We start from the raw sequence: 25,633 nt of genomic DNA, 5'->3' as shown, positions 1-25,633 counted from the left end.
CCCATTAGCCTCTTCAGCACTAGCATATACAGCTTCATGGTAGCATGTAGTGAAATGTTCAGCAGTACCAACTGCCAAACCAGTGTCAGTGGATAGCACAGTCAGTCTTAAAAAGAGACAGCACTCCCATTAAAAGAAAGTTGCAACAATTTTGCTCAGTTCTTGCCAAGTGAACCCCCTCTATCAAATTATAATTGAATTGTATTTAAACTTGTATCAGACAAATGAATGCCTAATATAAAAAAATAATATTTGATGTTTGCCTCAACTTGGAGACTTAATTTTGGTGCTGAGTTATCATGCTAAAACTGAACATTTTAGGCTACTTAACAATTTTTACATACCCAATTAAAGATGTAAGGTATATGTTGATATTCAATATAAACCAGTGGAACAATATGGTAATCATTTGACTTTTTAGTCCAAAACCAAGTAATTCCCAACTCCATCAACTTTTTTTTTTATTTTTTGACATGCAGAGTGGACAGTGAGAGAGAGAGACAGAGAGAAAGGTCTTCCTTTGCCATTGGTTCACCCTCCAATGGCCGCTGCGACCGGCGCACCACACTGATCTGATGGCAGGAGCCAGGTACTTATCCTGGTCTCCCATGGGGTGCAGGGCCCAAGCACTTGGGCCATCCTCCACTGCACTCCTTGGCCACAACAGAGAGCTGGCCTGGAAGAGGGGCAACCGGGACAGAATCTGGCACCCTAACTGGGACTAGAACCTGGTGTGCTGGTGCTGCAAGGCGGAGGATTAGCCTAGTGAGCCACGGCACCAGCCCTCCATCAAATTTTGTCATCCCCTTGGGGCCATTCCTCAAAGGTTTTCCAAGTAGATTCAACTTCTTAGTGCAATGAAAGAAGGGACGTCTAAAGTCAACCACTCTGTCACTCACCTGGAAAAAGTATCCAAATTATAAAACCCTGAAATAATTTATTACCAAATTTAGAATTTAAATGAAAACAAAAGTTTGCTTGTAAAAGCCTGAAAGAAAAAGAGCATGCATTCAAAAGCTAAGATGAAGACACACATTTTTATCTACACAGGCACTGGCAGCACAACTTAATTAATTTTACTCGTAAGACATACCCCATTCTACACTTTCTCATTCACTAATCAATGAGGTACCAATATTCAAGACTGGGAAATCTAATATTGAAAAATAATAATAAAACCTAAAATTGAAGCTGTTCTCTCACCCCCTTCAGAAAATTATGGTAGGTATTGTGTGAAATGTTAATATATTTAGAGACTTTACCATCTTTGGTGGTTATTTATTTATTTATTTATTTATTTGACAGGCAGAGTGGACAGTGAGAGAGACAGGTCTTCCTTTTCCATTGGTTCACCCCCCAATGGCTGCTGTGGCTGGCGCACTGCACTGATCCGAAGCCAGGAGCCAGGTGCTTCTCCTGGTTTCCCATGCGGGTGCAGGGCCCAAGCACTTGGGCCATCCTCCACTGCACTTCCAGGTCACAGCAGAGAGATGGACTGGAAGAGGAGCAACTGGGACAGAATCCAGTGCCCCAACTGGGACTAGAACCCAGGGTGCCAGCACCACAGGCAGAGGTTTAGCCTATTGAACCATGGCGGCTGTCCTATGGTGACTTTTTTAAGAACAAAAACCGTGTTCCACTTACTGGTTCTGTGATAAAATTATCACTATGTAAATAGCATTGTCAGCAGACTTTGCAAATTAACAAACAAATCTTGGCTATCAACTGAACACATCTTCTTCATACCAAAAGACACCTGAAGTTTAAAACAATCTCTTTTATTTCAGAACAAATGCTCCATTTAAATAATATCTGAATAGCCTCTTATCTGGAACAAAACCAAGATTTTCATAAAGTTTCAAAGCAGACTTATTTGATATTTCTGTTTCCAAAGCAACCTCCTCACAGTCTCCTTCAACTATGGCATAAATAGCTTTCTTAAGCAAGTTAGTACCCATGCCATTACTCCTGGGTTTGGAATCCACAGCTAACATGGCTATATAACCTCTGCAGAACATCTTTTTGTGCATATCCAACTTGCAAACGATGACACCTACACACTCCTCCCCTATGATGGCCAAGAAGCGCAGCTGTGGCCAGCTGTGGATAAAATCTCTATAAGTATAAATGGAGTAGGGTTTGGACAGATCTTTGGTGCTCAGTCTCATCACATCAGGCATCTGGAGCTCAGATTCCTATTGGAACTACCCTATCCTATCATCGGAACCTCCCCTGGCTCAACCTCCCTGCCTGAGGGGCTTCTTAAACTGCAGCCTGAGGTCAGGGACAAAGATAGCAGCCACACCTCCTCCTGCTCCTCCTTGCCCTTGGCCAGTCCAGTCCATTGTGGGCCACCATGGGATTGCTCGATGCCATTTCTGCTGGGCTGGGGGGTGCAGTTCTTGCATCCCTGGAGCAGGAGCGAGGGGGCCTCTTGCCTGAGGGTACTGAGCTCCTTTTGTCGCAGTCACTTTGGAGCTCCTGCCAGGGTGGCCGTGCACACCCTGGACCTTGCTGTTGAGGGTGGTGGCCGCCATGAGGGGTTGCAGTTCGGGGCTGATCAATCCATGGAGCTGCGGCTGCTGTGGCAGTGGCTGAGGGCAGCGGAGGCACAGATGCCCCTTGGCAGCCCACTGGGTTCCTGCAACCACTTTCAGGCTCCTCTTTAGCTTCCTCATCCTCGCTGCAGCAGGTGAGTGTAGTCGGGAAGGGGCAGCAAGGCTGGGCTGCAGCCAGGGCTGGAGATGCTGGAGGTGGGACGAGGCCACTAGGCCCAGGCAGGACCTCTGCCCTCCCCGCACTGGTCCCCACTGCCACCACCTCCCTCACCACCAAAGCTCTCACTCATTAACCCATTTTCAATTGAAAATGCTGTTAGTCGGGGCAGCGCCTTGACTCACTTGGTTAATCCTCTGCCTGCAGTGCTGGCGTCCCATGTGGGTGCAGGTTCTTGTCCTGGCTGCCCTTCTTCCAGTCTAGCTCTCTGCTATGGCCTGGGAAAGCAGTAGAAGATGGCCCAGGTTCTTGGGCCCCTACACTTGCATGGGAGACCAGGAAGAAGCTCAGATTGGCGATGAGAGCTGATCTGATACACTGCCATCTATCAGGGAAGGTGTGTATGTGTGTTACACTGCCATGTATCAGTGAAGGAAGGGTGTGTGTGTGTGTGTGTTACACTGCCATCTATCAGTGAAGGAAGGGTGTGTGTGTATGTTACACTGTTATGTATCAGTGAAGGATGTGTGTGTGTGTGTGTGTTACACTGTCATCTATCAGTGAAGGAAGAGTGTGTGTGTGTGTGTGTTACACTGCCATCTATCAGTGTAGGAAGGGTGTGTGTATATGTTACACTATTATGTATCAGTGAAGGAAGGTTTGTGTGTGTGTGTGTGTGTGTGTGTGTGTGTGTGGTTGGGTGAGTGAGAGAGAGATACCAGTGAAGGAACAGAGAGGCCAGGTGGTTCCTGACTCAGCCTATAACCTCCTGGACATGAATATGCATGGGAAACCAACCTCAGTGCCCAGCTGGAATCAGAAGGCAGAGGAAGATGTGCCACTACAAGACAATACTTATGTGTCAGACACCATTAGCAGTTCTGAGAGTTTGGAAGAAGAGGAAACAGAAGCCCAAATCAACAAAGCCATTCCAGGATCAGGATCTAACTCTGGGAGTGGATTTGCCATCAAGCAGTAAAGAACAGGCTGACAAAGACCAAGAACACTGGCAAGGCTGTGAATGCTGTGCCATGCCATGTCTCTGAGAAGTGAACAGCTCCACTCCTCTCTGGGATATAAGCCAAGAAGTCAGAAGTTATCAACTTCCTATTCTACTAATAATTCCTAACCACTTTATCTAACTTTACTCCTCTTTATGTTTTACCTTATTCAGGCAAATCAAAACCACCTTCCAGCCCAATATAAAAACCTAGGAGTCATATTTAAGTATGACTACTCTGTAACATAAAATCACTCACTAATCTTATGATTGAGGTTTTTTTTTTAATATATTGTGAATACAGTGAGGATCTCAGTTTCTCCACTGTTCCTTCCTGGTTCAAGATACCATCAGCTCTCCCTGGAAAAACTTCTACTATCTCTTAACTGGTATTACCATTTACACTTACCCTCTGCTGTCTAGTCTCAACAATCTATGTGATCTTTTAAAAATCTGACATAAAAATCTCCATGCTTAAAACCTACCAATAGCCCTAATTATATTTCTTAATTTTTTTATTTAATTGAAAAAAATAAAGTTTAATTAAAATATAATCTGCATTTATACAATTTTATGTGCATCATGTATACATACACTTCTATTAAATTTTGTGGAGAATGAAAATCAAAGGTATATTTATTTTTAGAGTTACTATTTGAGAACAAATGATACATGGATTGGCAGAAAGTATGATCTTATTAACCTTGTATTTCAAGTGTGAACCTTACGTAATGATTAAAGAGATGTGTAAATTAATAAATTTTATTCCCCACATCACTACTCTTTACTTCCTTTGCTCCCAAAAAGCAAATGAAAAGTCCTTCATTGATCAAAAGCAAGAAGACAGGGCTTAATAACAATTTAGCTAGAAAAGAAATGCCGGTGGGTGTCACAGTGGAGCTGAGAGTTTGTATGAAAGCACTTTTGAGAGCATCTACAACAGCTTCAAAAGTGTGATTTTATTGTTTTACTAACATTATCTAAAACAATGTCTACCAGTGATGGGGAAAGGGAAAAGTTACCCTTGGTTTGACTTACAGAGACCTTTCTTTGAAGACTTCCAAGGAGAAGTCACAAATATTTTATCCTCATGCTCCCCTCAGACAACATGGTGATTGGCCCGGCAAGGAGCCAGCAAGTGCTGGAAGAGGGACTACAGAACAGCCTACGAGGACAGAAAAAGCAAGAGGAGAAAGTGGAGAAGCCGTAGAGGAACCTGGCCCAGCCACAACCATTTCCATAGAGATAAAAAATGTCAGTGCTGACAGGGGCGGGAAAAGGTGGCAACTGGTAGGCGGGATGTGGCCATTACCTCCAGCAGAGCTCGTCAGGGTGCGCCCTCCTGCTTGGCCCAGCCGTGGGCATGGAGGTGAGTGGCCCGGCCCTCTAAAGGAGGATGGCCGGGTTCCGGCTCTGCACTGAATCCTCGGGGCGGTCAGGGTCCCTCCTCCTGCTTGGCCAGGCAGTGGGCAGAGAGGAGAGTGGCCTCTATGCACTGAGAGCGCTGCCACTGCCTCTTAGCAAAAGAAGGCGCCGGGTTCAGCCTTCGCAGCCGCTTCCCTGTCTGTGCTCCAGGCCCACTACACCCTCTTATACATTACCTCCGAATTTGGCGCCAATGCGGCCTTCAAATAGGGTCCATGTCTGCCATGGGCAGCATGCAGGAGTCTGGGCTCTTGCAGTGAGCAGGAGAAGGGATGGCCTGTGTTGGATGCGGAGTACACCTGGGGTCACGGGGAAGGAAGCTGGTTTTGTCCGCGAAAGGTCGATTCATGGCCCCAGTGCCAGGTGCAGTCAGGGCCTCCACACTGGGAGAAGCCTCCATGTTGCTCTTCCCAGACCCTGGGGCTGGGCGGCTGAGCATGCGATTGGATGAAGCGCATGCGTTGGTTCATGTGGGAGTTTAGGGTGAACTACAAACGCTCAAACTAGACAGGGTCAACAAATGCAACAGTCAAATTTTCCTCTGGTAGCACTGTTTTCCATATTTTATATGTGAGGTGCCTAAGGTAACACAATATCTGTATGACAAATCCTTATACTCTCCTTTGTGGTTGTGTACTCTGAAAAAATTACTTTTAATATTAAATATTTCTTCCAAGTGTAGTGTTAAAATTATATATTAATGGGGATTTTTTGAGACATTACACTTGTGCTAGCTTTTATAATAATAATGCCTTTGTGAGGCTTAGTTTTCTGATTTTTTTATGTAATAGTAGCTACAGCAATGCAGCACTATTACTTTCATTTTACTGAGGTTCTGCAACTGGCCCAGATGTGAAATCTGTCACATGTTATAGGTGCAATAAATGAAAACATGGCTATGAGCTAACCTTGGACAATCATCCATTCAGAGAACCAGCTGTGTCAGTTTACCACATTTGTAACCGTATTCAGTGGACTTTACTTTAGAGGTTAGTTTAATATTGAAAATATTGTTAGGGATTCATAACCTTGATTTGCTTGCCCCACTTTTGTTCCCCTGAAAAGGATGCACACATACAGATTATGTTCAGTTTCAGCACCTAAAGGCCTCTGCCAGCTGAGGTCAGCAATGCTGTGGACCATTTGCTGTTGCTCTCCTGTTTTGACTGGAAGTCTTTTTAATGAGAACTTTAAATGGGTCTGTGACACATGATGAGTTTTATGGTAAGAAATACAAGTTGAATGGACATATGTGTACTCCTATTAATAAGCATGTGCATTTCTGTTAGCAGCCTTTAAAATGAAAGAGCTCTTGACTAGGAAGATGCCTCAGAACTGCCAGGCTCCTAGAGGATTCTGAAGCACTAAACTTTGAGTGAGGCCTGGCTTGGGCACTTCCAAGCATTACAGGTAATTCTGATGCACAATGATCCCATTCTGAACATACATGACAAAACATAAGACTTGGTTTAGACACTTTTTAATCTTTGAACTTGCCAGGAAATTAAAGGGATAGGGATAGGGATAGTGAACTCACTGGAAGTGATGATTTGTCCAGCGATCCTCAGCCTTTTCACCCCCTAACCACATTGGAGCCCTGTGGGATGTGCTTTGTCTCTCTGAGCCCTTAACAGTGCCTTGTGCAGAGTGAGTGTGAATGGATATGAATTCTTCTCCCAAGAACAGTAAATGATGAACTATATATCATTGTCCCTGTGTATACAGATGAACTCAGTTGAAAAATGTTTGGTGACTTCTTTGAATTGGTTTATAACCAGGGATTCCTCATACAATATTCTGTGGTGAGATCTCTTTGTTTTCTCTTCTGTCTCAGTAGTTCCCTGGGAAGATAGTTTTGACAACACTTACCAGGCTGATGTGTGGTCAGTCTGACTGATTTGTCTGTAAACTTGTGAGACAGAAGTGTATTGTAAGATTTTATTTTGTACCTAGCATAGAATAAACATTTACCTTCAGAAAGTTATTTTAAATGTGCATTTAAATAACAAGGTTGAGTCAATGATAATCAAATTTTGATTGAACAGTAGTTCTCAAATTACTGTTTTCAATCCTAGATTTTTACATGTAAAGGTTCTGTTTTGTGAGCATAAATTTTTTTCTTTGTATAATGTAAGTTAATTACTGATAACTTTTGTAATATTACAGATGGGAGAATTATTACCTTCATATGTATCTGTCTACAACTTTATATCAATTGTTCTGTAACAGTTTATGTTTGATTACTATATATAATAATCTCATCAGACTTATGCAATTTGTGAAATTGCATCTGGCTGTAAAATAACTTTAAACCTCAAATATAGGTGATGGTAATTCCATGGTATGCTTTCTTAACTTAGGTAGATTTCATCCTGCTTGAAGTTGTAAGGTCAAGACTATTGAATATATGCACATAATGTGGCTTGCATTAGAATATGTTATTTTTAAATAAAAATTCTTATGATGTTAAAAACTTAAAAATATTTTTGTGAGTCTGATGTTGTGGCATAGTGGGTAAAGCTGCTGCTGCCTGTGACACCAACATCCCATATGAGAATGATTCATGCCCCATCTACTACACTTCCCATCCAGCTTTCAGCTACTGTCCTGAGAAAAGCAGTAGAAAATGTCCCAAGTGTTTGGGTCCAAGACACCTATATGGGAGACCTGGATGAAGCTCCTGGGTCCTGGTTTCATCCTGGTCTAGTGCTGGCCATGGTGGCCATTTAGGGAGTTAACCAGGGAATGGAAAATCTCCCTGTTTGTCTCCCCCTCACTCTGTAACTATGACTTTCAAAATAAATCATACACAATCCTCACCCCCAGAAACTTCTTAACATAATCCCAATTGTCTATTTTTATTTTGATTGCCTTTGCTTCTGGAGTGGTTCCTAAGAAGTCTTTGCTTATGCCAATGTCTTGTAGCATTTCCCCAGATATTGTCCTCCATTAATTTGATGGTATCCAACTTTTGCCCATTCAATATGATGCTGACTGTGGGCTTGTCATCTGATGGTGTTGAGGAATGTTCCTTCTATACCCAATTTGCTTAAGGTACAAAATTAATGGGGGGCTTTGACACCCCACTTTCATCAATGGATAGATCAACTAGACAAAAAAATCAACAAACAGAGCTTACTACACTATGGACCAAATGTATCTGATATCTATACAGAACATTTCATCCTAGAGTTGAATACTATACATTCTTTTCATCAGCACATGTAACTTTCTCTAGATAGACCATATGCTAGGCCATAAAGCAAGTTTCATCAAATTAAAAAAAAATTGAAATCATACCATGTATGTTATCTAACCACAATGGAGCAAGACAGGAAATTAACAACTTAAGAATCTCTTAAAAATATTCAAATATATGGAGACTGAACAACATGCTCCTGAATGAAGAGTGGGTCATAATATAAATCAAAAGGAGGAATCAAGGGCCAGCGCCGCTGCTCACTAGGCTAATCCTCCACCTTGCGGCGCTGGCAAACCGGGTTCTAGTCCCGGTAGGGGTGCTGGATTTTGTGCCTGTTGCCCCTCTTCCAGGACAGCTCTCTGCTGTGGCCCGGGAGTGCAGTGGAGGATGGCCCAAGTGCTTGGGCCCTGCACCCCATGGGAGACCAGGATGAGTACCTGGCTCCTGCCATCGGATCAGCGTGGTGCGCTGGCCACAGCATGCCGCAGCAGCCATTGGAGGGTGAACCAACGGCAAAGGAAGACCTTTCTCTCTGACTCTCTCTCTCACTGTCCACTCTGCCTGTCAAAAAAAAAAAAAGGAGGAATCAAAATATTCATAGAAAAGATGAATATGCAATATAAAACTTAAAGAGATACATCAAAAGCAGTGTTACCAGGGAACTTAGGTACTTTATGAAGTGGGGTCCTGTGGATGGATACACTTGGAAGGTTGTTTCCATGTGACCTTTTCAGTCTTCATGAGAAGCTTGTTGTAAAAGTCTGATCTGTTCCAATTCTTTTTCCTCCTCACCCTGTGATCTTTCTTCCATATAGGCTTAGCTATTAGCATCAGACTCTTACCAGAGGGGTCTGTGTTATGTCATTTGGACATTGGGTATCCAAAATTGAGTTAAACCTTTTCTTTTCATAAGGTAGCTGCTTTATGTATTTCATTGTAATGAAAGTGCAGTGGGCCAGCACCACAGCTCAATAGGCTAATCCTCCACTTGTGGCACCAGCACACTGGGTTTTAGTCCCGGTTGGGCACCAGATTCTGTCCCGGTTGCCCCTCTTCCAGCCCAGCTCTCTGCTCTGGCCAGGGAGTATAGTGGAGGATGGCCCAAGTGCTTGGGCCCTGAACCCGCATGGGAGACCAGGAGAAGCACCTGGCTCCTGCTTTTGGATCAGCGCGGTGCACCAGCAGCACCGCGGTGGCCATTGGAGGGTGAACCAATGGCAAAGGAAGACCTCTCTGTCTCTCTCACTGTCCACTCTGCCTGTCAAAAAAATTTTTTTAAAAAAGAAAGTGCAGTGCATTTATACTTTTGAAAAATTGAGACATTCATTTATTTCTTTAGTATTTCCTTTTCATTTTGTTTAGATTTTTATTTTATTGGACAGAATCATAAACAGTGAGAGAGAGACAGAGAGAAAGGTCTTCCTTCCATTGGTTCACTCCCCAAATGGCTGTAATGGACAGAGCTGCACTGATCCAAAGCCAGGAACCAGATGCTTCCTCCTGGTCTCCCATGCAGGTACAGGGGCCCAAGCACCTGGGCCATCCTCCACTGCTTTCCCAGGCCACAGAAGAGAGCTGAACTGGAAGAGGAGCAACCAGGACTACAACTAGCACCCATATGGGATGCTAGTGCCACAGACAGAGGAATAGATAGTCTAGTGCACCACTCCAATGTTTTATTCTCAAAAAAAGTGTGATATAGCAAGTAGCTCTGAGATTCCAGCTTCCCAAATTTTCACCAAGACTGTCAGTGCAAATTTGCTATTTCATGGATGTATTAATTGATCCTTACAAATTAAACATAATATTTTCTTTCAAATAATTTCCTGCTTAATCCACAAAACGTATGTATACACTTTTCTAACATTTTTCTTGCCTAATTTTCTTTTTTTAAACTTTTATTTAATGAATATAAATTTCCAAAGTACAGCTTATGGATTACAATGGCTTCCCCCCCTTACCTTCCCTCCCACCCACAACCCTCCCCTTTCCCACTCCCTCTCCCCTTCCATTCACATCAAGATTCATTTTCAATTATCTTTATATACAGAAGATCAGTTTAGTATATATTAAGAAAATATTTCAACAGTTTGCACCCACATAGAAACATAAAGTGAAAAATACTATTTGACTACTAGTTATAACATTAAATCACAATGTACAGCACATTAAGGACAGAGATCCTACATGAGGAGTAAGTACACAGTGACTCCTGTTGTTGACTTAACAAATTGACACTCTTGTTTATGGCGTCAGTAATCTCCCTAGGCTCTAGTCATGAGTTGCCAAGGCTATGGAGGCCTTTTGAGTTCACCAACTGTGATCATATTTAGACAAGGTCATAGTCAAAGTGGCAGTTTTCTCCTCCCTTCAGAGAAAGGTACTGCCTTCTTTGATGACCCGTTCTTTCCACTGGGATCTCACTCGCAGAGATCTTTCATTTAGGTCATTTTTTTTGCCAGAGCGTCTTGGCTTTCCATGCCTAAAATACTCTCATGGGCTCTTCAGCCAGATCCAAATGCCTTAAGGGCTGATTATGAGGCCAGAGTGCTGTTTAGGACATCTACCATTCTATGAGTCTGCTGTGTATCCTGCTTCCCATGTTGGATTGTTCTCTCCCTTTTTTATTCTATCGGTTAGTATTTTCAGACACTAGTCTTTTTTATGTGATCCCTTTGACTCTTAGTCCTATCATTACAATCAATTGTGAACAGAAATTGATCACTTGGACTAGTGAGATGGCATTGGTACATTCCACCTTGATGGGATTGAATTGGAGTCCCCTAGTATGTTTCTAAGTCTACCATTTGGGGCAAGTCAGCTTGAGCATGTCCCAAATTGTACATCTCTTCCCTCTCTTATTCCCACTCTTATATTTTACATGGATCACTTTTCAGTTAAATTTCAACACTTAAGAATAACTGTGCATTAATTACAGAATTCAACCAATATTATTAAGTAGAACAAACAAAAAATTCTTAATGTGAATATACAGGATGACAATCATTCAAAGTTATCTTTGTCACTGATTTTGTAGATGAGATATCAAACACATATATCCTTTGGTGGCTTAAAGTGTTTCTGAAGTGAAGGTCCACACAATGTAACAGGAAAGGAATTTGAAAAGGTGTGAGTAAAGAGAAACTAAGGGGTATCCTTATTCATTAACAAGTCAAAAATAAAATCTACTTTTTAAAGTTGTTCAAAACATTTCTATGTCATACAGAGTTAGAAATTAGGCCTTGACCATATCATTTGCATATTTCATGTCAATGGTACCACTTCTCTGGGCCTTAGTTTCATCATGTAAAAATAAATTATACCTAAAGTTTCTATCTTTATAATTTAATTGTTTATTACTTGCTTGTTGTCCTCTGCTAAGCAAGATGTTGCCACTCTACCTTGGATAAAAAAAAAGTTATCTTTAAAACTAATATTTGTTACTATGCACAATATTGTGAAAGGTTATTAAATAATATTTAAGGATGAATAGAGCCAAGTAAAGAGTACTCTGAGAAGTAGAAAACTAAATTGGAAATAGAAAAGTGGAAAGAAGATGTTGAAATCATCTCCTGGTAGAGAAAATTTTGAAAATGTATTAATTATGTGGCAAATATTTTTGTTCACAATAGTGAGTCTGCATATTTGATACATGTGGAACAACTCAACACAGAAAACCTTCAAATTCTGCCCTCAAGTATTCCATATAATTTACCACCTTGGTGTATCTTAAGGAAAAAGTGAAAGATAATTCTACCAGGTCCATTGAATGTTATGGAATAAATCAAAAGCAGCCATCCTGTGTGTTCATGGAGAATTCATGGATAATTTACCCCATATGACTTTGACCAGGTAACCATACCAAAATTTACCCTTATATAAAATGAAGTAATAGTAGTCCCTGATACTCTGAAAATTCCAGGAGACAACACACAATAAAAGAGAGCCAATACTAGTGTTCTATATTTTGTATATAATTTACAATATGTGCATTGCAAGCATTGATGAATCCACTAACCAAATTACAAATTTAAATGTTACTATACTTTGGAAACCTTTTCCTACCTCTCTGTTACAATTCTTCCCCAGTGGAAGTCATTCTCTTTGATTTTATGATAATCATTCTTTAAGTGGGTTGTTCTCTCCTGCACAGGGAGGCAGCCTGTCAGGTTTCCTCCACCCAACTATAAACATTCTTTAAGTGATATTGTTTAATATTTTTTGATTTTGCATTTTGTTTATGAAAAAAATCACATGGTGCCAAATCCAACTTGCTTCCATAATATACTTTTTAGGATTCATCAGAGTAGACATACGTCTTGTTGATCCACTTTCACTGTGCAGTCTTTTACTACGTGAATATGTGCTGATTAGTTTGTTCACTCTAACAATGGTGACATTTTGGGCTGTTTCCATAGTTTTTTGATATCATAAAAACACTGTTATGCATATCCTTATCCATGACTTCTCTGTACCTAACCCAGATTATTGCTAGATTTCTAACTAGAAGTGGAATTGCTCTGATTCATGTAAAGCATCTGTTCACTAACTGATCTCCACCTCTTTGATTTTGACCTCACTCATCCCATTGACTTTAATATCAACTCTGGATATCCCAGAGAACCATCACTAGACTGATCAGTCCTTATTACCATTTCTCATCCCAAACACACACACACACACACACACACACACACACACACACACACACACACACATTGAAATAAAAGGCACAATAATATTAGAGAACATATTTTAAAGCTGATTGTGTGAGGGTGAGGAAATCTCACTGCAATGCCTAGTGCTTCAAAGTAACACACCTCTGTGAAAAATGGTGTCTTCTAACTGTACTTTTGTAGGACCCTAATGTCCTCTTTATCTGACACATTTCATTTTAAGTTACTGAAGCAAAAATGTTCTCTACACTTTAGGAATTCTTTTTGTCATCTATATATAGATTGTGGGCCTAAAGTAAAAGACAATAATTTTTCAAATGGCAAAATTTTGGATAAGCTCTTTTCTTTGAGCCTAACAGCATCCATATGCATAGTTCTTGATGATACACACCCTTTTTAGCTCATAAAACCCAACAAACTCTCAGTACCTAAGCCAGCATCAACATTTCCATTACTAATTTATTGTAAATATTACATGGGTTGTGCCTGAATTCCTGGTTTTTTTGAAAAATTATATTGATAAATGCTCTTGGACTTTTAAATAATTACAGAAATGCACTGGGAAAATTACAGCAATTTTACTCTATACAAAGGTAAACAAATCATGTCAAACACTGCTTTCAGCTTTAATTTCTGCACAAAAATATAAAATAGAAGTGTTTCTATGGCTACATTGGATATTCTATTATAAAGGTATTTATTTTTGGAAGGATAGGATGTTAGAAATGGAGAAACAGAAAGATACAGAGGGAGAGGTAGAGAGAGAAAGAGAGGGAAGAACAGAGAGAGGAGAGAGGAGAGAGGAGAGAGGGGAGAGGGGAGAGGGGAGAGGGGAGAGGGGAGAGGGGAGAGGGGAGAGGGGAGAGGGGAGAGGGGAGAGGAGAGAGAGAGAGAGAGAGAGAGAGAGAGAGAGAGAGAGAGAGAGAGAAAGAAAGAAGCTTTTCAGTTTCATTCTCCAAATGCCCTGAAGAGCTGCCGCTGGAGCTGGGCCAGGCCAAAGCCAAGAAGAAGCAACTTCATCCAGGTCTCCTATGTAGATGGCAGCAACCCATGTACTTGGGCCAGTATCTGCTTCTCACAATAAATTATCAGGAACCTGGATTGATGTGTGCATTCTAAGTGTCAGCTTAACCTACTGTGCTATAACACTTACCTTAAGATAACAACTATTTTGCAGATAACAATACATAATAGGGAACAAAATGAGCCAGGTATTACTAGCTGGAATTGTGCATGCACAATTAACAGCCAAGTGTTATTATGCCCTCTCACAGTTATTTATTTAAATTATATTATCTTTCCTTATTTTCTCTAGTTTTCAGACTACTATCTCTTAAGCTAAAGGAAATTTGTTTTAGGAAACATCTTGAAAACTACTTTCTCTAGACATGTGTTTATTGCAAAAAAGAAAATTACAAAAGTGAATTCATGAGCAAGTAAACATAACTGCTATTTTTATTTAGATTAATTTTAATGAAGTGTCTTTTAATACAACTGATAGAAGGAACAGCAAACATCATTTTAGAAACTTTAAAATAGTATTATAGTCTACAAGCTATCTATATTACTTGATAAATCTTTCTCATAGTTATATTCCTGAAGTAATACTAGGATTGTGTTGAAGCTAAAGGGGTACACAACTGGGAAGTCTTTTCCTTAATATCAGAGAGACTTGATGCCTCATTTGTGGGAGACTAAAGTACCATAAGGGACAACCTGGGTAGGAGATGAGGGGCTTGACTGATGACAATTGTGCTTACTAAACAAAATAAAAAGGATATATTGTTTCTCTTCAGTTAAGAATAAACCTACATATATGGAAAATTGATCCAATGGGCTTATCGAAATCATTGGTATTTTTCCTATGTAATAAAGCTCCCTAAATTACTTGATCTGTGGCTAATATGGTAATCTGAGAGTGTAAAAATGACATGATCTTGATAATGTGACTTACATTCCCTATATTCTTAGCTCATGGCTACACATTAGCTGCTGTATGACCAACACACTGTGTTTCAGGAAGGAATAAGGAAAATGATTTTGCAGCATAAGCTTCCTCCATTATAATGAACATTCCAAGGAAATTATCTCAATGACTTCCATTTTCACCTTAGTTTTTCAAGAGAATACATCACAACAGAGATTTTTGTTCAAATACTTTGAACTACAGTAATAGTTAAACAGGATGTGCTAACAGATACCATGCAAGTCATGTTGACACACAGAAACAAATATAACAAAATTATCATAATTAAATCCGTGTGCTGTATTTAAAAATAAAAAATACAAAAATGAGTTAAAAATAAAAACCAAATATTAACATACTTGAAGGTATTACAATGGAAATTAACATAAAGTCATAGGGCTAATATCTGATTATAAATGGAAAATAAATGTGTTTGAAAACATACAAACTGAAACAAAGCAAAAAATCAAAATAGATAATGAAAATAAAAATCATTATACTATAGTGTGCATAGTTTTAAGCAAAAATAATTTTCCCATATACAGAGGTGGTGAATTTGGGAGGTTGACAAAGGAATGTGGTGTGATGGGGTTAAGATGCATTAACTTTAATATTCTAATGATTGAAACATTTTTATTTATTTTTAAGCTCTTAATATAGTGAAAAATATCTTCCTTGCTGTTCAATCATGTAAGTATTAACCCTTAAAGGCAGTGCATGATATCACTTCAGTCTCCACTTTCAGAGATATTCCACCCATTTAACCTATACTTTATTGCCTTTTTTTCAGAACCAACAATAGAAGAATAAAGTTACTGGTCTGAATTTTGTTATGGTGTCCAACTGATAAATCTTGAATATAATACTATAAAAGTGCTTTTGTAACTTTGTAAAATCACATGCTGTTACATTTTATATACCATTCTTATTGTTTGAAACATACATTTCCTCTTTTGCTGATTTTATCTTTCTATTTTTACTTACTACAAGGTAGAGGTCCCTGCCTGGCCCCTTCCCAGATTGGCAGGAAGAAAAATGGCATCATGGCAGTAGGGAGTGTAGTAACTGTGGGTATGGAAGGAAACACAGGTCTAACATTAGCTGTGAGGAAACAGCATGGAACACATTCCATGACAAGTGTGCATGTTTCTGTGTCTACCCCATGTGGTCCACGGTGTCCTTCCCTGCTGGCCACCTGTTCCAGATCTTGTTGTGGGATGGAAGAGGGAGATGCAGGGATTCTGAGACAGAGGGGCAGCATGAGGCAGGGGCTGATGGAGGCCTTCAGACAGCTGGGGTGGGCCATACACTCAAATGTGAGGAAACTAGGAGAGAGTTCCCTTAGGGCTTTGCCCCAATGTTCCCTGAATATTCAACAAGACTGCTCCTCACCACTGAGCCTCTGAGTCTGAGGCTGGGTCTCTCAGAGAGTCTGGCATTTGACAGTGTTTCATGTCAAAAATAAATAATTTACTAAAAAGCAGCTTGCCACACCCATGGTGAGCAAAGCCTCATGGTGGAAAGGGGATGTCCAGCCAGCTGGGATGGTTAATACCTGTTCTCTCTCCTCCCAGCCCACCAGGTGCAGCTGTCAGACCCAACAGGCCTGTGACAACAGCTGTCAGATGAGCTTCAGGTAGCAGAGAGCAGGGTGGAATGTTGATGATGAGGGAATCTCCTGATGTGATTTTATGTAAAGGATGACAGTGGCATGTGCTGAGTTCCAGACATGGGCAGCAACAGCAATATGGTATAAATAGTTCCAAGTCCCCAAAGCAGAGACATGGCTGGATGTCTGGGCTCCTCCAGTTAAACGTGGACAGCTGCTGTGCAGCAGGCAGGTCAGGGCCTTCATCTGGTTTACAGCGCTGTCAGTCTGTTGAAGGCAGAGGCACTTAGCTCCATAGTGCATTGTGTCAGGATGGACAGGAGTGGGCTCTGTAGATGGCAGGGCTGCTCATAGTAAATTGGATAGTGATTGCCTAGTGGGTACTGGATCCACCACCACCACTGTTTGAGGAGACTAGGACAATCACTGTGCTCCTTATTCAGCCTGTTTAAGAGGCAGTGTCACTGACAATCCCTGCATTGGCAAAAAGAATCAGGTCCTTGTGGCCTATGAATGGAGCTGCCACCAGTGGCACCAGTCAGGTAGTGGGTAGAGCACATCCCAGCCATGGCCATCTCATTACTGAGGTTGCAGGAGCTGTCCAAGTTCCATATGGTCTCACATGTGATTCATAATGGGAACCAGGTAGTGTTAAGGCCTCTATGCCTGTGTATCAAAAAAATGGGTTTTTCAAATCCAGGAAGTTCAGTGATTTAGAGCCCATCTTGTCCTGACCATAATATTGATGTCTGTATTTGGGGTCCTGTTGGCAATAAACAGATATGTTGCTGAAAGCATATCTCCAGCCTTGGCAAATTGTGATCACTGTTGCAGGTACCAGAAATGGTAGCAGTGTGTTAAGGGACCTGTCACAGCCATGCAGAGCCACATGGTCATAATGGAGCCAATAAAAGCAACATCAAACAAGAAGGTCAGATCTCTGAATGAAGCATGTGGAGTTGTATGAGTTCTCCCTGTGAGAATCTCTCTTTGGCTTCTTTTTTTTTAAGATTACTTTACTTATTTGAAAGGCAGAGTTGAGGGAGAGAGAGGGAGAGAGAGAGAGAGAGAGAGAGAGAGAGAGAGAGAGAGAGAGAGAGAGAGAGAGAGAGAGAGAGAGAGAGAGAGAGAGAGAGAGAGAGAATCTTCAACCCATTGCTTCACTCCCCAAATGAACTCAATGCCTGTAGCTGGGCCTATCTGAAGCCGGGAGCCAGGAGCTTTTTCCATGTCTCTCATGTAGGTGCAGGAGTCCAAGAATCTAGACCAATGTCTTCTGCTTTCCTAGGCCATTTGCAGGGAGCTGGATCAGAAGTGGAGCAACCAGGACTCCAGCAGCACCCATATGGGATGCAGGCACTGCAGGTGGTGGCTTTACCCACTATGCAAAGGCACTGGCCCATCTCTTTGGATTTTGAGAGATGCCTCTGCCAGCATCTAACTTCCTGCCACTGCCCCTGAAACACACACCAGCCACTGACTGACATCCCAGTGCACATGCCACCACCCCAACTGCCATCTTAAATCCCAGCATAGGCCTCGTGGCCACATGAGTAATGTTCTGTATTTATTGAATGGTGCCCTAATAAAATTAGGACATTGCACGTAATCACTTTGATATGGATCTCAGAAACTGCAGTACACTTGGGTTAGACAGATACAAACTACATTTCTTGGGGAGACAGTTGTGTCAGAGAGGGCCTTCATGGTGGACCTCAATAATTTATATTCTCCTCCACAATATCTAAGAGTTTCTGATTCCTGTATCATTTCTAATCTGTCATGCTGTGGTATTTGGTATCCCAGTTTACTTTTTTCTCCTTTTTCATCCTTCTATTGTTTCCATCATCCAAATATTCTATAGTAAGAAGGTACTGCTTTTATTTTCATGAAACATATATCAATATGTTTATAATGTGAATATAAATTCTGTTTGTTTTATTAATATAATGGGAGCAGATCTTACACATTCCATAGGTACAGTTCCATGAAGACAACCACACTTCCCCTTACTCCTCTGCTCCCCCAACCCTCTCTCATCCTCCCCCAAACTCCTCCCACCCTGCTCCCTTCATCAATTCTTGCAGACATAATTTTAATCCAGTGTATATTCAAAGACATAATTTGCCACTAATTAATTATAACATTCAACAAGTAAATTATTAATTATAATATCCAACAAGAAATATAAACACTAGCTAAAATGACAATCTCAGTTTTCTTTCATGTGTGTTTATTTTCTTGTGGGTAAAATTAGACCTGCTCCCATTAAGATATATTTATATTTATTTACTTTGATTTGTTGTCTATATTCTTCCTTGACTTTTCTATCTGATCATTCAGTACTAACTTTCTGTTTAAATGTCCGTGTCTTCAAATTATTGTCTAAATCTAGAAAGAACTGTCACCTCTCATTATGTTTTATTTTTAGAAATTCTTCATGCTTATTTTCCCCATGAACTTTAAAATCACCTTATAGAAAATACACACCACATATGACAATCACCCTCTTCTCATTAGTGATTGAGCATGCAAAAAGCAGAAAAGATTAATTCACTAAATGTCCCTCAGTGTCCTAATCATCTCCATTTTTCTTTAAAATCATCAGAAGCAATTCCAGCGTTACTAGCCAACTCCTTCAGACCAGCTCTGTACCCTTTGCTTTCAATGATTTCCCACCTGGCAGAAGCTGTGGCAGATTTTCACCTTGCAGCCTTACACAGTCACACAAACCAGTTCCTTACTGTCAGCATCCTTCTATGCACCACACACACACATACACACACACACACACACACAGTGGTTCTGTTCCTCTGTTCCTCTCTCCCTTCAAACTTTTCCATTTCCCTTTTTTTTTTTGCCTGGCATTAATATTTTACCTTTGCTCCCATAGATTTTCTGCTGCTGCTTTGTTTTATTCTAAGCATTTATATCTTTCTTTCCATCATAGTTTCTCATTATTGTTTCTACTTATGAAGAGTAGTGTTTGAAAAGTATTTATATTCAACCAGCAAAATTATCTTTTTGTGCTATTTGTTTATATATAGTTCTTTTAGAATTTCAAGTTTATCAGCATACTATCTAAAATTAATGTAGTTTTGTCTCATTTTCACTGTTACATAACTTTCTACTTGTCATATTACCTACTACCTTCATCACAATATAACCATGTGCTCTCTTGATATTAAATGGATACTTTCCAGGGGCCACTTCCTACAGTGCCAGCATCCCACATGGGTGCCAGTTAGTGAGTCAGCTGTTCTATCTCTGATCCACCTCCCTGCTAGTGGCCTGGGAAAATCAGCAGGATATGGCCTAAGTGACTTGGTCCCTGCTACCCACATGAGAATGGAAAGAAGCTCCTGACTCCTGGTTTTGGCCTTGCACAGCACTGGCTGCTGTGGCCACCTGGGTAGTGACCAGCACATGGAAGATCCTTCTCTCTGTGTCTTCCTCTCTCTCCTTCTCTCTCTATAACTGACTTCTAAATAAATAAATCTTTTTAAAAGGGCAGTTTCCATAGAGATTTTATTCACATATTCATTTTTCATTTGAGAAGCGGAATCTTGCATTCACTGGCTCACTGCCAATGATGGGCCAGGACAGAGCCAAGAGTCAGGGAATTGATCTGGGTCTCTGAGTTGTCAGGGACATGAGTGCCAGAGTCATCTGCTGCTTCCCATGTTGTGCACTAGCAGAAAGCTGGAGTGAGATGCAGAATCGTGACTCAAAGCCACACACTCTGATGTGGGATGCAGAGTTCCCAAAGCAGTTCCCCACTGCACTCTGAAAGGAATAGTTTCCAATTTTTCATATAACATAAAGTAACAATTTTCATCATGTTTTGCATCATTTTTCTATATTTCCCAAATCATCATTGTCCCGGAAAATTTCATTGATCTATAAGGGGTTTCAAAATATGTCTCAAGAGTGGTTGTTTTGAAGTAGCTGTTTAAGCCTCCACATCAGAGACCAAAATCCCATATCAAAGGGCCTGGTGTAAGTCCCAGTGATTGTGGCCTTCTGACCCAGCTTCCCTCTAATGTCCCTAGGAAGCAGAAGGTATAGCTTGTATGTTTAGGTTCCTACCACCTCCCTGGGAAACTGGGATGGAGTTCTTGGCTCCTGGCTTTGTTCTGGCTTAATCCTAACTGTTGTGGGAATTTGGAGTGAGAAATTCATTCTCTCTCTCTCAAATAATTAAAACATTTGGAAATACAATGGATGTAAAATACTTACAGAAATTTGACATAGAAACAAAAGCCATAGGATTTTGACATAGAAAAAATACAAAATAATACATTTATCTGATTTTGTCCTTATACCATATTCTCTCCTTCAGGTGAGTAACTACGTCAATTCAAAAAAAAGGCCTTAAAAGTTGTTGTAAAATGTAAGTGCATTGGAGGAAGAGGATGGGTAGAAAGTAGAGACCTGCAGGAGCATGGGGCCTTGTATAGCAGGGCCTTGTATAGACAGAGAGCAGTGCATACCTGGTCACATGAAATACCTGTCCAAGATCTTTTCACCTGTGCCTTAGGGAGGCCTCAAGACCCCCACCTCTTGAGATTTTTACTATTCAGTGGGTTGAGGAGGCTGGCCCTGGCCCTCCTGTATATAAAGTGCACCATTGTGACAGAGCTGGTTCTATGATGTCACTGTTGTCCAACACCCCTCCACATTCCACAGCAATTAGAGGCCACTGATTTTTAGATAACTCACTATTGACTTGGAGTTGAGACCTTCTCTCTTCATTTCCTTCTGAGTTGGGGACATTCACTTTGAGGTGGGTGACCCTGATTTCTCCTTGCTGCTGCAGAAAGTGATGTTGGCTGTGCCCTTAGTGGTGCCCAATAGATGCTGAGTATGTATATAGTTGTTTCTCTCCCTGTAGGGTGGGATCAAATTTCCCCTTGATATGGGTCTGTGGAGGGATATAATGACTATGGTGCAATTATTCAGGTTTCCAAAGCCTGCTGTGTTTCCTTGGTGTAGTGTGAAGGAATCATTACAATATAAGATGGAGGTGTCTTCTAACTTGATGCAAGCTTCCAAAACATCTTTATGTTGGTTTAAAAGGTGGATGTGCAGGTGTCTGACTGTGTTATGTTCCTGTTTGTCTTGAAATCTTAAGGAAGTTCTTGGTAATTTTAAAACCTGCTGCAAGGTGTTTTGTGGGAAGTCAGAAGATGAACTACAATTATTTAGGTGACTGGGAGAGCATTGGAACTTCCTATCTCAGACAAGCTGTGGTTACCCTGAAAATTATCTAGGAAAGTTTGAGGGACAACCATATACCCATGGGAGAAACTGAGCACTAATGTAGCAGTGTCAGGATTTTGTGTCCCAAGTCAGTGTTGTAAAGGGGAAAAGACAGGAATCAGAAGGTCTCCTGGGAAACTTATATACATCAACAGTGGTTAAATACCAGTAATTATATTGGATGATATTGACAAGTAGTGGTTCAAAGATAGTTAAAAAAGAAGAAAAGCAATAGCTTAACAGTTATTAAGCCATATACACATAATTCATGTGTACATAGCCAAAACTGTTAAGTTTCCCACTAGCCCAACTCAACCTCAGACTTGTCACATGAGGCAATGAGCTGGTAGACCAAAGGGGCATCAGGATAAACAGGTAATTCCTTCCCTAACCATCACTATTCAAAACAAGAAGGCATTTGTTCTGCCTAGCTACTTCTTTAGAGGAACATTTCATTTTATGAGCTTGTGCTCTGCATGCTGCCCTTGTGAGATAGTAAGTATGTTGCACTCAGAAAAGATCCAATAAAGAGGGAGGATTGTTCTAAGTGTCTTGCAGACTGAACCATTTGTTAAAGTGAGACCCCTATTAACAGAAAAAAAAAAAGCCTGATATACCACAATAAGATTCTATGGCAGAATCTGGAAATACAATGTGAAGGTTGTCCTAATCCGACTTGACTTCCATTAATGGAATTATTAAGTAAAATTTTGTTAAAAATGATAAATTCAGAAAATTTTAAGTAGTGCAGGACACCAGATTGGTGTAAAATGGGACTGAACAAAGGCAGCTGAGACGTGGTCTCACTGACACAGTTGATAGTGAAACCTACAGGGAACCCACATATTTGAACTGATGAGAAGGAAAGAAGGACAACAAGCTAAATGATCTTTTATTTAATTGAGAACTTGAACTCAAAACCACATATTCATAATTATTAAATCCATTTATCCAATAAACTGGAAAATCTAGAAGAAATGGATGTATTTCAAGACACATACAGTCTACCATATTGTAGTCATGAAGACAAAAACCTAAACAGACCAATAATCAAGATAGCAATGGAATCAGTAATAAAGATCCTCACAGCAAGAAAAGCCCAGGACTGGATGGCTTCACTGCTGAACTCCACAAGTCATTTTTTTTTTAATTAATTTATTTATTTTTTTGACAGGCAGAGTTAGACAGTGAGAGAGAGAGACAGAGAGAAAGGTCTTCCTTTTTCCATTGGTTCACCCCCCAAGTGGCCCCTATGGCTGGCACATTGTGGCTGGTGCACTGCGCTGATCCAAAGCCAGGAGCCAGGTGCTTCCTCCTGGTCTCTCACATGGGTTCAGGGCCCAAGGACATGGGCCATCCTCCACTGCACTCCCGGGCCAAAGCAGAGAGCTGGACTGGAAGAGGAGCAACTGGGACAGGACCAGTGTTTCAAGCAGGACTAGAGCCCGGGGTGCTGGCGCCACAGACAGAGGATTAGCCTAGTGAGCTGTGGCACTGGCCCACCAGTCCTTTAAAAAAGGACAAATTCTAATTATTCTCCAATTATTTAAAATAATTGAAAGGGGTGAATTCCTCCCAAACTCCTTCTATGAGGCCAGCATCACTTTAATTCAATAACCTGAAAAAAATATAGAAAGAGAACTACAGACCAATGTCCCTTATGAACATAGACAAAAAAACTCTCAACAAAATACTAGCTAATTGAATCCTACAACACATCAGAAAGATGATTCACCAGGACCATATAGGAGTATTCCCTGGTATGTAAGGATGGTGCAACATAGGCAAATCAGTAAATGTGACACATCATATCAACAAATTGAAGCATAAAAGCCATATTATTATCTCAAAAGATGCAGAGAAAGCATTTGATACATACAACATCCTTTCATGATATAAATATTAAGCAAATTGGGTATGTAAGGAGCATTACTCAGCACAATCAAGGCAATAGATAACAAACACACAACCAGTATCATATTCAATGGATGAAAGTTGGAAGCATTTGCACTGAAATCTGCAACTAGATAAAGATGCCTGCCCACTTTCACCATTGCTATTCAATATAGTCATGAAAGTTTTTGGCAGAACTATTAGGCAAGAAAAATAAACCCACAGCTTCAATATATTAAAGGAAGAGAAACCCAGTGCTCCAGAATGCCTGGGGGAAGGGGAGAGGGATATCATGAGGTGGAAGGAGCTGGCCGGTGCCCCAGGAGAAGCCCTGGGAAACAGCTCTAATTAAGAAGGCACACTGAGGTGTAATCTCATCCAGAGCTTAAACATGGCCCTGACTGATCTTAAGTGTGTGGGGACCTGCAAGGAAGGGCCAGATGGACTACCTAGCCCAGATCAATCTACAGGGGCTGGACTTGTGAGGAAAATGAGTGGAGGAGGAGAGCAGGTTCCCAGTTTGCAGGCTATGGCCAAAGTCCCCAGTAACACTGAATCAGTGGCAGGAATGTGGAGGGGGCCCCTCTTGAAATATTGGTGGCTACAGTCTCTTATGATCTCTGACACTGGGGGGCTCAGTCTTTTCCTTGGAAGCCTTCTTCCTCCTTCTCTTCCTCCTGAGGCATCTCAAGCTGGAGCCTGGAGCCTGAGGCATACCGGGGGGCCTGTGTTGGAGCAGGTGTTGCTCTCTACCTCTGTGGGGACAGGCCACTCCCCTGTATGGTGGCTGCGGCCTTTTCCACTTTGAGGTCTTCTACCTCTTTGGAACTTTAGGGAGTCCTCCAGCAGGTCCCCTGCTCTCCTCTTCAGTGTCCCTTTCTCTTTTTCTAGGCATGGTGGGTGTGTGTTTGCATAACTGCTTGTGTGTGAAATGCAATCCCTCCCTACTCTGTAGGAGCCTCTTCCTCCACCCAGGCCTGCTCCCACTCCTCCTCCCCTGGAGGTGATTGATATGAATAGTCTGCCTAATTTTGTTCTCTGGAACAAAAACCACTTTCTAATTTTTGAGACCATTTTTACTATGGGCAAAGCATAATCCTGTAATTTACTGTGGTAATCTCACACAGAGATGAGATAAGGAGAAAATTCTAAGGTTTCTGTCTAGTTATCACTTTTACTGATTAGTCAAGACATCAGGACAATGCTTTTAGATTCTCAGGCTTGCTCAGTTACACTCAGCATTTTTACCTCATTTTAACATCTCTTGTTCCTTACCTTTTCTTTATTATAAGGGATAGAAACTATAGAATACAAAAAATATGGAATACACACAACGATAATAGAAAAGTTTCAAGTCAAGATTCATTAATTTCTTCACCATTGTTCTTCTGAGACTATTTTTCTCCAGTCAGAATGTTTGCTTCAATATTTGCTTGAGTAAAAATGTGCCAGCTATGATACATTTCAATTTTTATTTGAAATTGCATATATATAAATACACTTTCACATATGATGTCTATAGGTGTTAATGAATACTGATTATACACATATACTGACGGCAGTACAAAATTCAGATTCCTCAACTAATACAGTGAAGCCAGACACAGATAAGTCAGCTATTCTCTCACTTTAGATCCTTTGGAGATTATATATTTTGTTGTCTTTAGTTTCAAAAAGTGAAACTACGGCTAAGTATGGTTTACCTTGAAAATGGTTTGCAGCTTTTAATGGATCTATGAGTGGATGATTGTTGACTTTTGAAAGTTTTGGAAAATTTTCAATGATTTTCTGCTTCAACATTGTTTCTGTTTCTTGTTTCTCCTTTTTAATCCTTTCCATTTGGGCCTACAATTTAAAAATGTCAGCAGTTTCTCTGACTTATTTA

At 40.8% G+C, this 25,633-nt stretch overlaps 1 pseudogene; it reads right to left on the bottom strand.

Moving 5' to 3' along the window:
* Positions 1–1,778: 1,778 nt before the first annotated feature.
* Positions 1,779–25,587, bottom strand: LOC149119301 (N-alpha-acetyltransferase 30 pseudogene; annotated as a pseudogene).
* Positions 25,588–25,633: the final 46 nt, after the last annotated feature.

Source organism: Oryctolagus cuniculus, chromosome Y (genome assembly GCF_051225735.1).
Source record: "Oryctolagus cuniculus isolate XC-2025 breed Fujian yellow rabbit chromosome Y, ASM5122573v1, whole genome shotgun sequence".
In the NCBI taxonomy this organism is placed as follows: domain Eukaryota; kingdom Metazoa; phylum Chordata; class Mammalia; order Lagomorpha; family Leporidae; genus Oryctolagus; species Oryctolagus cuniculus.
Note: the sequence above shows the minus strand (reverse complement) of the source record. Positions and strands in the feature narration are given on the sequence as shown.